The sequence below is a fragment of the Poecilia reticulata genome, chromosome 15, assembly GCF_904066995.2.
Source record: "Poecilia reticulata chromosome 15, P_reticulata-male-v2, whole genome shotgun sequence".
Taxonomy (NCBI): Eukaryota; Metazoa; Chordata; class Actinopteri; order Cyprinodontiformes; family Poeciliidae; genus Poecilia; species Poecilia reticulata.
This window is the reverse complement of record NC_088844.1, coordinates 28,152,554-28,168,682: the sequence shown is the minus strand read 5'-3', so window position 1 is coordinate 28,168,682 and position 16,129 is coordinate 28,152,554.

Genomic DNA, 16,129 nt, shown 5'->3' with positions numbered 1-16,129 from the left:
GAGTGTTTGCAGTGCTGCAGAAGAAAAAAACTGCTTTACTCCTTTGTAATGGACTGCCAGCAAACAAGAGATTAACATTGTTTGTCTCTCTCTCTTCCTGCTGCGGCGTAATGTAAAGCAAGGCGGAGAGACTGGCAGCGAGGTGTTAAACATAACTTTGAAAACGGCGGTCAGGACTGCAAAGACCCTTCATCACATAATCCAGACCGAAACTCCTGATCTGATTAGAGAAAACGGGAAGGAGGAAAAGAACGGCAGAAAAACACAAAACCAAATAACCAAACATTTGCTACCTTAAAGGTGACCTTCTTATTATTCTTCCTTTGACGTGTTGGGACGTTTAGTGGACGTCTGGCAGGCCACTGTTGACGTCCAGAGACTCTGAGCATGTTTACGTGCTGTGCACAGCCGCAGCAGAACAATCCCATAATGAAACCTAGAGATTAGTGTAGGTTAATCAGAGGTAGGAGGAGTGTCTCAGCGATGTCAATCAACTTGTGAATGCACTGCTAAATGTGCTAATGGCAGAGAGCAACAACCGTTACCAGAAAACTGTTTATCTGCTGTTAATGCCAAAGCTAACTAGCATTAGCCTTACAGCTTACATAGTGGTGAACTAGCTTTAGCGTAGCAGAGAGTGAGGTGGGAAGCGGTGAGCACGAGAGTGATTGACAGCGCTAAGACCCTCCTCCTGGCTCTGATTGGCTGTTTCTGACTGAATGTTGTTTTTCTGCACTTTGTGCTGTTTAATGTTATACTGTCATGACATGAAAATAATTTTAACAACTATGTAAAAATAAATAAAAGTTACATACTGCAGCTTTAATGGCAAATAGAGTGAAATAAATGAGATTATTGTTGCCAATGTTGCCTTTTAAAACATGAAGAAGTTGCCACTGGTTCCTTCTGTTTATGTTTTTGTCAACATTGTTTCAGGAACATTTGTGAAAAACATTAAACGTCTTCTAATGTGTGCTGTTGGATTTGGGGCCCCTTCAGGCTCCGGGCCCCATTACTCACACAGCAAGAAGTGAAAATAAAACCCAAAGTGTTGCGAAGAGCCCCGAAGTCGTCACGCACCTGCCTGATCTGTGTTTGTGAAAACCTGACGCTCTCCCCGCTTTCATCTGGACAAGATGGAGTCAGTTAAAACGGCGGTTCCCGCTCGGCTTCAAAGCGCCCGTTTGAGGTCTCGGACCGGACGCTTGCTGCAGGTGCAGTGTGGGAAACTCTGATGCAACAGCAGAAATGTTCAGCTGCAGAGGGAGGGGGGCAGAGCGAAGCCGATTCAACGTGGAGCAGCGAGGCCCGGCGCAATAAATCTGTTAATCACAAGATATTATGATTAGAAACAAACAATAAGATCTCAGAAACTGTTCTTTAGTTCTGGTATACACTTTATTTGTTTTGTTCTCTCTCTTTGCCACTTCTACACAAAACATCTGTGACTCTTTAGGTTAGTCAAACTATTTTAGAGAAAAGAAAAATAATAAAGCAAATCAGAAACTAACTGCTAGGTAGAAACATCGTCACCTACATATGTTAAACAATTTCATTATCTTTGTTTTGATGCCGTTTGGTTACGTGTTTTGTCCTGAATGTGTTGATTTTAATGCTTGCCTCCTTTTTTGGTCTTTTTTTTGTTTTTTTATTTAATTTTGTTGCTGTTATTTGTTCTCTTATCCAGTAATTTATTTTATAGATCAATATTTCTTTTTGTTAGTCTGCAATGTTTGTATTATATGCACTAAATGGTGAATTAAATTAAAAATAAATAACAAATAATAATAATAATAATTGCATGATAAATTAAAAATACATCAGTAATCTCTCATGTAATAGAGATTACTAATCTCTATTACATCAGTAATCTCGTTTCTCTCCAGACTGAAGATGATAAAAATCTTCAGTTTGGTGTTTTGGTCTCTTTTTTTTTTTGTTTACAGATTTCATAATTTATTTTATGTGTTGCTTTTGTTGAAATGATTTATTTTGTATATTTAACGTGTTAAATGTTCATTAGAACTTAAAATGTGTTGATTTTTGAGAATTCAAAACCGTTATATTACTCAAAAATTGTCTCAAAACAACAATATTATCGTTTATCGTTATAACTTCTGGGACGATTTGTTTCTGATAAATTCCCAAGATCTGAATTTCTTTTTGAAACCAAACTGGCATAAAAATAAAGCAGTGAGATAAAATTCCCCCTTTTGAGTCGTCATTTAAACATAACATAAAAAAATGGCTGCACAGTGGCGCAGTTGGTAGAGTTGTTGCCTTGCAGCAAGAAGGTTCTGGGTTCGATTCCCGGTCTTTCTGCATGGAGTCTCCATGTTCTCCCTGTGCATGGTGGGTTTTCTCCAGGTACTCCGGTTTCCTCCCACAGTCCAAAAACATGACTGTCAGGTTAATTGGTCTCTCCAAATTGCCCCTAGGTGTGAGTGTGTGTGTGCATGGTTGTGTGTCTCTGTGTGTCTCTGTGTTGCCCTGCGACAGACTGGCGACCTGTCCAGGGTGACCCCGCCTCTCGCCCGAAACGTTAGCTGGAGAGGAACCAGCAACCCTCCCGACCCCATTAAGGGACAAGGGTGCAAGAAAATGGATGGATGGATGGAACATATAAAAATGCAGTGGAACAACAAGTGAGTGGAGGGTTACGCCGTTTCATCGCTGCGCTGCTGCACAGTCATGCTTTCCCAGTAAAGCAGCGAGTTCCTCAAAGGGAAGGCGGGAAAACCCCCGGTGATGGATCTCTGTAGGTTAAGAAACGGCGTTCGCTGATCCAGCAGCGAGATAGACGCGCTTACCAAGGTCAAGGAGGCTCCCCGGCGTAATTACCCGCCTCGCAAACACAAAGGGCATTGTTATTGGACAAGTATAATGCGGCACATTAGCAGAGCAACACTAGCTGGGGAAGACACTGGGCGGGCATCAATTCAGCCGACTTATCTAAAGTCTCTAATTACTTGGTTTATTTGATAAACAGAACAAGGAGAATCCTTAAATGATTCTGTGAGATCCAAAGGGGATTAATTTCTGACTCCTTGGAAAGAAAGAAAAAAAAAAAACACAAATCGCTGGTAGAATCCCATATTTCACTCTTTAATCACGCAGTAATTAGGAGCAATAGGGCAGCAGTTACAGTTGGCATCTGGAGAGATTGGAGAGGAGGAAAAACAGACGTGTGCATTAGAGAGGCTAAAACAAAAGACGCAACAATCAGACAGAGCAGCAGGAAGCTGAGCTGCAACTCCAAATCCACCAGTCCTGATTTAATATTCCACTTTTACACCAGAATCATCCAAATACCACTGAACCAATCAACCATGATTAATCATGATTAATCGACTACTGAAATAATTGCCAACTAATTCAGAAATTGATTAACTAAAGACCTAAAACGGCGATTTTCTGAAAGAAAAACACATTGACGCTGTAATTAACCCAAAGTTGCACAAAAACATAATAGATTTTTAATTTAAGATCATAAAAAAAACCTGAACTCTTCAATTTTAGCGTCAACTGATTCAAATTCTGTAACAAAAACAAAAAACCGTAACTCCTCTTAAAGCTGAACTTTAATAAAAAATATTTACATATTAAATCTGTCATCATGTTGTTACAGTAAAATATGAAACAATTTGTGAAAAGATCGATTTCCTCCACCTTCTCCTTCAGATGCTATTGTCTCCTGAACAAATGCACCAAAAACAACCAATCAGAGCCAGGAGGAGGGGCTTAATGCTGTAAATCAACTCATGTACTCACTGCTAGATGTGCTAATGTTGGAGAAACCACTCACCGTTACAGGAAAACTATTAATCCTCCAACTAGCCTTAGCATTCACGACAGTAGAAGAGAGCAAAGAGTGATTGACAGCGCTAAGCCCCGCCTCCCAGCTCTGATTGGTTGTTTCTATTTAGATCTGGTAGAAGCCAGAGGAGCTCAATTGCTGCGTTTTGATTACAAATGTGTGCAAATTGTTGTCAATATTCCAATAATGTCGAAGAAAACACAATTTCACAATCGCAGTGTTTCTATTAAATAAGAAATGCAATTAAAATCACACATAAATAGCTTTGTACACATGATAAGTTATAAAAATCATCCTCCAACTACTTCCTGTTGTCTTCTTTGTCGTTTTCGCCTGTAGTAACATTCGGTTGTTGATTATCCGATGAGAAAAAAAAGTGTTTCCATTGCAGTTTTGGCAGGCAAACCAATTTCTATATGGCCAAAAATCAACTTCATCTAAAACTGTGTAACAAAAACAAGCTTTTCTAAATGGGCATCTTGTCACTGAGCAAATTTACTGTCAAAATGGCAAATTGTGAAATTATATAGTCAATAGAAACGCAACTAGCGTGAAAAAAGCATATGTGATGTTTTATATAGTATCTCAAAACCAGTGGACAGAAGCAAAGATCAGAACAATTACCAGCTTCATGCAGCTCTACTCAGTTAGTAAAAGTAATAAAATATGCAGTAGCGGGAAAAAACTAACAGACAATCCTGTAAAATATGTTGAGCAGCAAAGACTGAGGAAGAAGCTAACTGGAGGCGCGGTTCAGCACTTGGGGAGAAAGGCTTAGTGCGGAGCAGGAACTAAACACCTTGGCTCTCTACATGCATGGACTGACTTAATGAAAGTCTAATTAAGGTCTGTTTGAGGCTCTGTGTTTACTACCAGCTAACAAAACAAAGCCGGTATGTACCGGTTCTAACAGCGACGGTCCTCAAACAGAACAAAGGTCTTCTCTGATTGGGCCTCTCCTGACGCCATCGTGATGCGGCTCCTTCGTCTTTTGGCGTAACAGATACAGATGGAGGGTTTGGGTCAGGGTTGCCAGATCTGACTGACAGGACAAAAAAAAAACAACGTAAAACCAGAACAACTCCAAATCTCAGCCTTATACATCATCGACTGTATTTATAGACTTGTGGCAATTCACAACATTTTTGTTTGTTCTTAATTGTTGCAACGTGACATCACACATGTTCGATCCCCCGTCCCTCTGCTGCTCGCTGTCGATGACTAGCTTTGGTTTTAGCTGTCAAGTTGTCAACATAACGCGTTAATCTTAACTGTACGCCTGATTTATAAAAGGAAAAGGGACGCAGTGTTGCTACTAATTATCAGTACAACTAGATAACAAGGTCTGGAAAAAGTTTTAATTAGAAAATAGAGGGAGGTATGTCAGCTATGCTAGCTTGACTTTGACAACTTTACCATTAAGATGAGCTGCAGAATTTGTTTTGGTTAAAAAATACAAAAAATTCAGATCACCAGTAGAGTTTTTCTGCGTTATCTTTCCCTTTGCAGTGGCGCACTGCATTAAATTGATAATACCTTCAGGTTTGCTAACATAGTTGTTCCACCGCGGCTGGAAGAATCGGCCTTTTGCCATCCAGTGTTGTGCACATGCTCAAAATGTCCAAACATAAGCAAAAGCAGATGACATCTCTGTAGAGGTTTGATACAGCATCAGTTTATATTAAACAAAAATAGATTTGTACATAAAATTTTGTAACTTGAATTACCAACATTAGGTTAGCTTAACTTTTTCCTTAAACGCATTTTCATGTCGATTTTTGAGCATTTTGAACTGATTCCCAGGACTAGGAATTGTGATTCTCTCTCGAATCGATTATTTTCTGAACCATTATCCTGGATATTTAGTTTTTCTCTGGTTTCCCTCATCCATGTTGAATTCGTGACGTTTGCGAACCAAACAGGCGGTTTTGAAACCGTTTTGCTCTCAACCTGCTTTCTGATTCCTGCAGCTTAAATAAAGAGGTAGCTTCTCAAGCAATCTTGGTTTTGTTTGTTTAACGTAATTACTACTTGTCCTCCCATCCTGCCGGCCCAGATGATGCATGAAAATTACCAATTCCCCTACTTCAATCAAAGCGGGAAAAAGCAAAAGGGAGGAAGGGGGGGGGAGCAGATGGGAGCAGCGCTCCCTCCCCGCATAACAAGAAAGGGCGCTGTCTCTGATTAATTAGCTGGAGTTGGTAATCAGTTTAATAAGACTGAAGTTGATGGTGAGCGGTCCCTTTGGCGGGCCGCGCTAAGCTCCGCTCTCTGCTCAGGGCCTTTGCTTTCTCCCATCAAGTAAACATGCACGCTCTTATTTACATAAACAGTTGTTTCTTTTTTGTTTTGGCCCAACAGAAGCGGCGGACATTAGAGAAAAATTCATGATTAAATTGAGGGTTTTTTTAAATTAATATGTCGTGAGGTATTCTCTGGCACAAAGAGGGTCTAATTCAAAGATTTAATTCTGCCTTGATAGCATTCAGCCCTTTTACCATGGTGAGCCGTTCAGATGGATGAGCTCCTTTTCATTCTTTTCTTCCTTAATGGTAAAATCTCATTATGGTGGTTATCACTGAACGGAGAGCAACGCGGGAGCGACGGGCCGCTCAGCGCCGGATCTGGAGCAGGACGCTTACGGTGGGTTCAGGTTCAGGTGGGAACGTCTGTGCAGGTCTTTTATTAATCACCTGAAAACGTTTTATCCCTCAAAAGAAACACATAGTTTTATTCTTCAGTTTCTTTGCATTTTGGAATGATTGCATTAGATGTTACTGGTTTTAAACTGGACTTATTGAACATGCAGATTTCACTGGTATGGGGTTCTGTTTGTAAAGTTACACTGTAAACAATTAGCATCAATATTTGGGGTTTTTATTTAGCCTGTTATAAGAGAAAATAAACGGGTGTTAAATCTTCATCATCATATTTTCTTAATGTTATCCATACATTTATAAATATAGATTCAAAATGAAATATTTAATTCACAAACTAAATATTTAGCTTAAAAACTAAGAATTTAGCTCCAAATTAAATATTTAGTTTGTAATATAAATACTTAGTTCAAAGTAAATATTCATTTTCCAAACTAAATATTAAGCTCTGATCTTAATATTTAGCTTGTTATTTAAATATTTACTTAGCAAGCTAGCCTAACTAGTCAGTCTTTTGGCTAGCAAGGTTTCGTTGCTGGAGGGCAAAAAGCTGCTAACTTTTAGCTATTGTCAACATAACGCACTAAATCTTAAATGTATGCCTGATATAAAAAAGAAAAAAGAACACAGTGCTTTGCTATTAATTGTCAACTTTACTACAAGATAAAAAGGTAAGGAAAACGTTTTAATTTGGAAATAAATAGTGAGAGAGAGCGGGAAGTAGTTTAGCTAAGCTAGCTTGACTTTGACAACCTTAACATGTAGACGTGCTGCAGCATTTGGTGAGTTTTGGTTCAGTTAAAAAATGAGAAAAGGAGACCCAAACACCAACACCAGCTCTGACAGATCATAAATAAATAGAGCAGGTGATTAAATTAGCAAATCAACCACTGCTGTGCTAGCTTAGCTAATAGCAGCAGCAGCTAATCAACCACAACGATCACTTATTGATAATCACAAAATAAACATCAAGCCTGAAAACAAAACTGTAACAAACTCAATGTTTTGTTCCTTGTGTGGGAAAAGTTTCCGTGTCTTTCGGTGTTTAATCCTGAAACATTTCGTGGCGTTGTTGTCAGTTGCTATGGCAACGTGTTTGGGGGGAAAAAGAAGAATACGATTGGTTTTCAGTTGTTCTTCAACAGTTTTCCTGCGTTATCTTTCACTTTGCTGCGGCTCTAAATCAGTAATAGCTTCATCTCCAGGTTTTATTTCGTTAACTGGATTGTTGTAGCTCGGCTGTAAGAATCGCCTTTTTTTTCCGCTCCAGGTTTCTGCGCATGCGTGACATTTCCAGACGTAAACAATAACATGCAACACGTCTGCAGGCTTTAACTTTAATTTCCATCGTGCTGCACCTGAATCTTACAAGACACGAGTCAGATTCATCCGAGAACAGGAGGGGGGAGAAGTTCGTGCCTAAAGTTAACTCTGAGGGCCGAGCCGGAGATAAGGGCGCTCCACGTCACGTCACGGCGTTAATGATCGTCCGCAGTTACAACACAAAGGCAGTCAAGTAGCAGATAGAGCACGGAAATAATTTAAGCTCCGCTAAGTGGTCTATTGTCATTCAAATGCTAAATGAATGAATTATGCTTGGCAGAGATGTTAAAGTCTTTCTATTTTTTTTTTTTACAAAGTGTCACTATTGTTTGTGTGGAGCTGAGGTCTGGAGGAGCTGGAATGGTGGGAATTAGCTGGGAGAGTTCGGAGTTCCTTGGGGTTTGGACACAAATTGGCTCCCTGCTCATCAGGCTGCCTGAACTTTCAGACAAAACCTCCAACATGGCAACATTAACGTTCACAAACACAAAACCTCCAACATGGCAACGTTAACGTTCACAAACACAAAACCTCCAACATGGCAACGTTAACGTTCACAAACACAAAACCTCCAACATGGCAACGTTAACGTTCACAAACACAAAACCTCCAACATGGCAACGTTAACGTTCAACAACACAAAACCTCCAACATGGCAACGTTAACGTTCACAAACACAAAACCTCCAACATGGCAATGTTAACGTTCACAAACACAAAACCTCCAACATGGCAACGTTAACGTTCACAAACACAAAACCTCCAACATGGCAATGTTAACGTTCACAAACACAAAACCTCCAACATGGCAACGTTAACGTTCACAAACACAAAACCTCCAACATGGCAGCGCTAACGTTCAACAACACAAAACCTCCAACATGGCAATGTTAACGTTCAACAACACAAAACCTCCAACATGGCAACGTTAACGTTCACAAACACAAAACCTCCAACATGGCAACGTTAACGTTCAACAACACAAACCAACATGCAACGTTAACGTTCACAACACAAAACCTCCAACATGGCAACGTTAACGTTCAACAACACAAAACCTCCAACATGCATGTAACGTTCCAACATGGCAATGTTAACGTTCAACAACACAAAACCTCCAACATGGCAACGTTAACCTTCAACAACACAAAACCTCCAACATGGCAATGTTAACGTTCAACAACACAAAACCTCCAACATGGCAATGTTAACGTTCAACAACACAAAACCTCCAACATGGCAACGTTAACGTTCACAAACACAAAACCTCCAACATGGCAACGTTAACGTTCACAAACACAAAACCTCCAACATGGCAACGTTAACGTTCAACAACACAAAACCTCCAACATGGCAACGTTAACGTTCACAAACACAAAACCTCCAACATGGCAACGTTAACGTTCACAAACACAAAACCTCCAACATGGCAGCGCTAACGTTCAACAACACAAAACCTCCAACATGGCAACGTTAACGTTCACAAACACAAAACCTCCAACATGGCAACGTTAACGTTCACAAACACAAAACCTCCAACATGGCAACGCTAACGTTCACAAACACAAAACCTCCAACATGGCAACGTTAACGTTCACAAACACAAAACCTCCAACATGGCAACGTTAACGTTCACAAACACAAAACCTCCAACATGGCAACGTTAACGTTCAACAACACAAAACCTCCAACATGGCAACGCTAACGTTCACAAACACAAAACCTCCAACATGGCAACGTTAACGTTCAACAACACAAAACCTCCAACATGGCAACGTTAACGTTCACAAACACAAAACCTCCAACATGGCAACGTTAACGTTCAACAACACAAAACCTCCAACATGGCAACGTTAACGTTCACAAACACAAAACCTCCAACATGGCAACGTTAACGTTCACAAACACAAAACCTCCAACATGGCAGCGCTAACGTTCAACAACACAAAACCTCCAACATGGCAACGTTAACGTTCACAAACACAAAACCTCCAACATGGCAACGTTAACGTTCACAAACACAAAACCTCCAACATGGCAACGCTAACGTTCACAAACACAAAACCTCCAACATGGCAACGCTAACGTTCACAAACACAAAACCTCCAACATGGCAACGCTAACGTTCACAAACACAAAACCTCCAACATGGCAACGCTAACGTTCACAAACACAAAACCTCCAACATGGCAACGTTAACGTTCACAAACACAAAACCTCCAACATGGCAACGTTAACGTTCAACAACACAAAACCTCCAACATGGCAATGTTAACGTTCAACAACACAAAACCTCCAACATGGCAACGTTAACGTTCACAAACACAAAACCTCCAACATGGCAACGTTAACGTTCAACAACACAAAACCTCCAACATGGCAACGTTAACATTCACAAACACAAAACCTCCAACATGGCAACGTTAACATTCACAAACACAAAACCTCCAACATGGCAATGTTAACGTTCAACAACACAAAACCTCCAACATGGCAACGTTAACGTTCACAAACACAAAACCTCCAACATGGCAACGTTAACGTTCACAAACACAAAACCTCCAACATGGCAACGTTAACATTCACAAACACAAAACCTCCAACATGGCAATGTTAACGTTCAACAACACAAAACCTCCAACATGGCAACGCTAACCTTCAACAACACAAAACCTCCAACATGGCAATGTTAACGTTCAACAACACAAAACCTCCAACATGGCAACGCTAACCTTCAACAACACAAAACCTCCAACATGGCAATGTTAACGTTCAACAACACAAAACCTCCAACATGGCAATGTTAACGTTCAACAACACAAAACCTCCAACATGGCAGCGCTAACGTTCAACAACACAAAACCTCCAACATGGCAACGTTAACGTTCACAAACACAAAACCTCCAACATGGCAACGTTAACGTTCACAAACACAAAACCTCCAACATGGCAACGCTAACGTTCACAAACACAAAACCTCCAACATGGCAACGTTAACGTTCACAAACACAAAACCTCCAACATGACAACGTTAACGTTCACAAACATTAACGTTCACAAACACAAAACCTCCAACATGGCAACGTTAACGTTCACAAACACAAAACCTCCAACATGGCAACGTTAACGTTCAACAATACAAAACCTCCAACATGGCAACGTTAACGTTCACAAACACAAAACCTCCAACATGGCAGCGCTAACGTTCAACAATACAAAACCTCCAACATGGCAACGCTAACGTTCACAAACACAAAACCTCCAACATGACAACGTTAACAGCAGCGGTGAGACGCAGCGAGGGACGGAGCGCCTGCGATCAGCGTGAGACAATCTGCACAGCAAACTGTCCACAAGTGGAAAACATTTAGGTTTGGCGTCAATCTTCCATTCAGGTGAGATCAAGAAAATACCAAACTGGATCTGGGAAAGGTCAAAAGGTCACTGGATCTGAAGTCAGTTTCACATAAAGAGAAATTTTTCATTAGAGAAAAACATTTGGGACATTTTCCAACTTCCACAGGAGTTGACACCAAAGTCCAACCAGAGGAATGAATAAAAGGTTAAAGGTCATGGCAGCAGGGTTATGACCTTTGTGGGACTTTTTGTCTAATTCATTTAAGTTTAATAAGTGTTTAGAAAGTGTTCTCTAGTTTTTATTTAGTTAAATCTTATTTAGTTTGGGTTTAGTTTTTGTTAGTTATTGTATGTTTAGTTTATTTAATATTTTGGCTCATTTTCAGATACTTAACTCAAAATGATCAAAGTATTGTTTTTATGTTTACAGCGATTTTTGTTGAACAATAATTTGTTCTCAGAATTATAAATCTTTTCTCAAAATTCTGAGTTTAATTAAACGAGATCAAAAGTCATAATTCCTGCTCCTCTTCTGTAGTTCATCGATAAATTAAATATGCCATATTTTTTGTCTTATTAAAAGGCAGTTTTCTAACTTTTTGGAAAAAGATTTTCAGTTTATTTGATCTGAAAAGTCTTTTATCTTTTCCCAGTGACTAGAAAACCTTCTTCTATAAACCAAGTTTGATAAAAGAATTGAGTCAGTTTAATTTCATACTTAACATACAATTCAAATCAAAAGAAAACACTGTTGCACATTTTTAAATTAAATTGGTAATTTAAATTCTCGATGGAGGGCCAAATTTGCACCAATCTTGAATTGCAGTTGAGGGGCCACGGAAAATGGTTCCAAGGGCCAGAAATGGCCCCCAGGCCACACTTTGGACACCCGTGCTGCAGATTACCCTCCGCCTGTCGTTTCAGACAGAAAAGCCGGTGAGTTTTCGCTCTAATTTGTAGAGATGAAGTTTGATGAAGTCATTGTTTTATCTTTGCACAACCCGATGATTGGTCAGCTAAACGCCGTTTCCCTCCGTTCTCCTCAGGTTCTCTTAAAGCGCCATTACCTCTGCCAGGACTGTTAAACGGCTCCATAAGGAAAACTGAAATATTCATTAACTCTGTTAATAATTCATTCGGATAAAATGGGCATGTGTGCTTTGTAGAATGAAGATGAATATGAAATGAGTGCATGCTCAGCATATTTATGTGTGGGAATGTTTTCATTCCCTGATAGCAACGGAAGCCAAAATTAATTGAAAGTTCATTTAAATTATTTTGTTCTTACTCGTTATTCTGCATGATAACATTGATGCTTTCCAAGCAGTTTTGAAAACCTACATTAAGTAGTGCGTTATAAAAGTTTTTATTAATTTATAACTGACCTAATTCCCCGTGAATCTCTGGTCCCGAAGCGGAGCGCCGAGTTTCCTGGCGGTTTTCTGCTCTCGTAAACAGCACCGAGCGTTCGCTCATCCAAACACTGTCAAACTAATTTCCTCACACCGCAGAGGTTCAATTTAGCTTTCAGATGAATCAATTCTTCCTCTAATTATCAATTGTGACACCCATAATGACTGGAAGACTGTAGCGCTGAATAAATGGCATGTCTTTTGTGTTATAATTCTGTGCATCTTGACAAACATGACCCATTAAACAACCCTGTGGCCTTTTTCAAGAGCGACGATTAGGCTAATTAAAACTGCTAAACATCTGAGGGGGCTGCAGACGTGCCAGAATTAAACAGGTCATTAAATCAGCCGAGGAATATGTCAACATCCACTCTGCCTGTCGCTCCCGCAGCGAGATACTCGCAGAGCAAGGAGGCGATAATACGCAGCAGATCGTCTCATATGCGGGAAGAAAGTGGCCTGGAGTTGACAAACAGAACACATAAAGAAAACACATTAAAGCAACCGGAGACGTGACAAGAATTGATGACAAAACGCCTCACAGACGGATCTGCTCGCTGAAAAACCCTCTGAATTATGTACGTTTGCCCCTCAGCCTCTTCAAATCAACGCTTTAAGTATAATCTTCAAATAAAAAGCATAAACATTCTTTCTTCACATCAATTTTCCTGTGTTTAAGCTGCCCAGCAATAGTCTTGATGTCTGGAAAAAGGTGAGAAACCTCAATCATATGTTCACAGTGTTGTCAGCTTACGGTGTTCTTCACAATTATTTACATTCTCGTTAAAAACTTTTAAAAATCCACTTACTTCTGCTTCAGGAACCTCTAGAGTCACATAAAGACGATTACAAAGTCGGCCTTCTGTCACCTGAAGGACGTTTTTATGCCTAAAGCTCTTTGAACCGCCTTGTTGCTGAAATGTTCAACACAAATAAACTTAACGAAACGGAAACTGGCACATTTCTGCAAACCACTTCTTCTGTAGACGAGATAAGCAGCAGCACACCTTCCGACCCCACTAGGGACCAGGGCGTTAGAAAATGGATGGACAAACCCCCTATGTCTTGCTACAAAGTGGCTTTTGAGTTAGTCTTATTTCTAATGTATTAAGATATTTTCTCCAGAAACTTGACCCAAATTACTTGGTAAAATTTTGTGTTTTTGCAGTGCAGTAATATTTTTTATTCTCTCCCCATGTTGCCAACTGATCGACAATTTTTGTAGGTATTTTGTGAATAATAGTTCACATGTATGTAAATCACAAATCAGCAGCCACTGCCCACTACCTAGCAACCCCAGCAGAGTTCTGCCCATTTCCTAGCAACCCCAGCAGAATTCCACCCGTTACCTAGCAACCCCAGCAGAGTTCTGCCCATTTCCTAGCAACCCCAGCAGAATTCCACCCGTTACCTAGCAACCCCAGGAGAGTTCTGCCCATTTCCTAGCAACCCCAGCAGAATTCCACCCGTTACCTAGCAACGCCAGCAGAGTTCCGCCCGTTACCTAGCAACTCCAGCAGAGTTCTGCCCGTTACCTAGCAACCCAAGTTGAGCTCTAGCACGTTTGGTCAGCTGGTTTTGATGGTGTAAAATGGCAGCTGGAAAAGACAAGTGTTTGGTTCTTTCTTACCATTCAGAAAGTGTTTGCTGCTTTCTTGTTGGTTGTGCAGGAGGCTCCACTTCTGCTTTTCAAATATGTGCGGTTGTATGACCGCACATCTGTTTGCAGCCATTTTCACCAAAGTTATCATAGTTAACTAAAACGAACAAAATAAAGAAAACTGAAACAGAGAAAACATTTTCATTAACTGAAATAAATATTGCGCGATTATAAGAGTGACTAAAACGTACTGAAATTAAAATATTCTTGGTTTTTGTTTTTTCTGAATCTACTGATTAGCCTTTTGAACTGATGTGAAACTGATCTTTTTTCCTACACAAGCCGTTTGCGTCACTCTATAAACCTGCCGGCGGCGTTTAGTCTGCAAAACGGCGACGGCAAAAGTTGGGAGAAAACAGCAGAGTCAGCTGGTTGTTCAAGAATAAATTTATGCATTTTTTAAAAAATATATCTTCTGTTCTGCACCTAAAAAAGTATAAAAAACAAACTAGCAAACCCCCAGTAAAAACTAATTAAAACTAACTAAATTAGACAAAAAGTGAAGAGAAAGTTAATCTTTGACCCAGAACTATTGTACCGACAGTAACATCCTCACCTCAACGCCTCTATTTTGTTACATCTACATGACCTGCTGATGAGGTTCTTCCAATAAATCCCAGAGTTGCATGTTTCGAATGTACTGAAGCATTTATTAGTGAGTTTAAAGCCTGCAGTCGTCAGCTGCGTATCAGTGGCATCTTGTTATTAATCTCTTTGAACGCAGCGTAACGCCGGGGGCAGAGATGATTCCGCTTTCAAGATGGAAAATCCACTTTTCTCTCCGTCATGTGAAGGAGCTGCAGTCCGCTCCTGGAGGCCAGTCTTAACCTTTGACCCCGGACGATTTGTTGTGAAATCCTGCGACAAATTCCTTGGGCACAAGTCGAACCACTTCTAGCAGAAGTGTTTGTTGTGTTTGGGGAGGTTTATAAAAAACAACAATCCCATTAGGTGGCTGTGAAGCTGAAAGGGGAACACATGTTGGCGGCGAGGAGACGTCCGGCCTGCCGCTCGCCGCCGTCCAGCAGCGGATTAGCGCAGATGCTGCTGATGGCGCCCAGAGAAACGCCGCAGCTCAGACGAACCCAACGTTGCTCTCATAAACGGCGATGAATGTCGGTTCTCTCAACAAAACGAGACGATAAGAGAACAAGCTAAGAGTTTTACTCCAGTTTGAGAAAATGTGAAAAAAAACAAAACGACTAGCATGAAGCGAAACGTTAAAGGACCTATTATACGTCCTTTAACAGGTTGGGACAGGATGTAGAAAATATGGCTGCTACATGTTTAGCACAAAATCATTCATAGATAATGACGTTAGCCTGATCAGTTCTGTTTGTTTCACGGTTCTGTCTCTTTAAATGCTGCTGGCCACGCCCCCAAACGTTTACACTCATAAAAATCTGCGTTAAAACAGTTTCGTATAGTTTAGTCTCATTCAGATAACTTTAATTACAGTGTGTTTGCTCGTTTTATGACTTTATTCCTCTATCATTTCAACTTTATTCTCAAAATGTCACCATTTCTTTCTTCCACAACTTTACTCTCGTATCATTTTGAAGTTATTCTCGTGTGTACGGCCTTAGCGCTCTGTCATTACGGAAATTAGCTGCTAGCAAATACTGGTAGATACCATCTGCTTACAGACGTTTCAGTTTGATCAGAGGTCAAAGGTCAGCTGGACCAAACAGGTATCAGAACCAAAATCATAATAAAAAAATGCATCTTATGATCTTTTGTCTCCATGATTTGTGAAAATACTTTGATGAAGGGTTTCAGTTGTTGAAAGAAAAACCCCAAAAAGCCACTGGAGTCTTTTTGACTCCAAGTTTATGGAAATAAAACTTATTACACGTCAGCGCTCGTCTTCTCTCCCCCATTTGGTTCATTTAATGAAGCATCTC